Raw genomic sequence first — 1,249 nt, forward strand, 5'->3', positions numbered from 1 at the left:
CCTTGCTCCTTGCCATATATCTACACGACTGAGACTGCCGACGAAGACGACAATGGTAAGTACCACAACCTACGACACAAGGGAGGAAAGGGCAAAGTTACATACCCACCCACTCCACTCACTCTGCAATGCCCCCCCAAACCTTCCCACACCAAGAGGGACGCACCCGACTGAAGGCCACTGCAACTTGGCCATAGTACATACAATAGCCCCACACCCGATTTCCGATGGTGGTGGGACTTAGACTTACGTGAGGAGGTTGGAGGGGGGGGGGCTTCTCCTTTGAAAGGGGTGGGGGCTGTTTGGCTCGGGTGGAAATGGATGCCTTAGGCTCTGAGTGGGCCTTCTTCTTCACCAGGGAAGGGGCACGGGAATGAGAAGGCTGGACCGGGGTGGGCTGTTATGTGGAAGGAGCGGAAATGGCAAGGAGGTGGGAACGTTTCGGGACAAGACGGGGTGGGCCAGTAGGTTTGAACAGGTCTGCATGGGAGAGGAAAAGTTTTTTCGGAGCAATTGGGGTGGGCGTGGATGAGGGCGAGGGAGAGGAGGCAGAGGGAGTTGATGTATGGGGTGTAGGTGTGCGTGTAGTGGGTGCAGGTGACTGCTCAGTATGCTGTGGTGTGGTGGATGTCTGATGGGTGGGTGTCTTGGTGCGTTTGAGTGTTTTGGGAGGAGGGGGAGTGGACACAGTGGGAGAAGACAGACAGCTAGTGTGGATGTCTGTTGGGTGGGTGTCTGCAAGTCTGGTGAGTGTGCTGCATGTGTCAACTACAGTGGAGGTGGTGAGTGCAGGTGTGGTGTATGGGGTGCATGTATGGTTGTCTGCTATTGTGGTAAGTGCAGGAAGAGGAGCAGTAACAGTGAGTGAAGGTGCAGTGCATGAGGGTGTGGGTGTAGAGGGGACAGGGAGGCGGGAACACTGGGGGAAGTGGACGTTGTTGTGTGTGCAGGTGTCTGTTGGCGGTGTGAATGCTTGTGGTGGGAGGTGTGGTGCTTGTGTTTGGAAGTGTGCTTCTTGTGTGTTGATGTGCCTGTAAGCGGGTCTGATTGTGTGCTTTGGACGGGTGAAGGGAGTGGGGTGCTGGAAGGGGTAGAGGAGGTTGGAGAGGGGACCGAATGGACAGGGAAACTGGCTGCCGTCCAAGAGGAGGCCAGAGCCTGAAAAGATCTCTGTAGAGCAGACACGGCACCGTGAATGCCATCCAGATAGGCATTGGTCTGCTGCACCTCAGAAGCCAGACCCTGGATG

This window comes from Pleurodeles waltl, chromosome 11, assembly GCF_031143425.1.
Source record: "Pleurodeles waltl isolate 20211129_DDA chromosome 11, aPleWal1.hap1.20221129, whole genome shotgun sequence".
In the NCBI taxonomy this organism is placed as follows: domain Eukaryota; kingdom Metazoa; phylum Chordata; class Amphibia; order Caudata; family Salamandridae; genus Pleurodeles; species Pleurodeles waltl.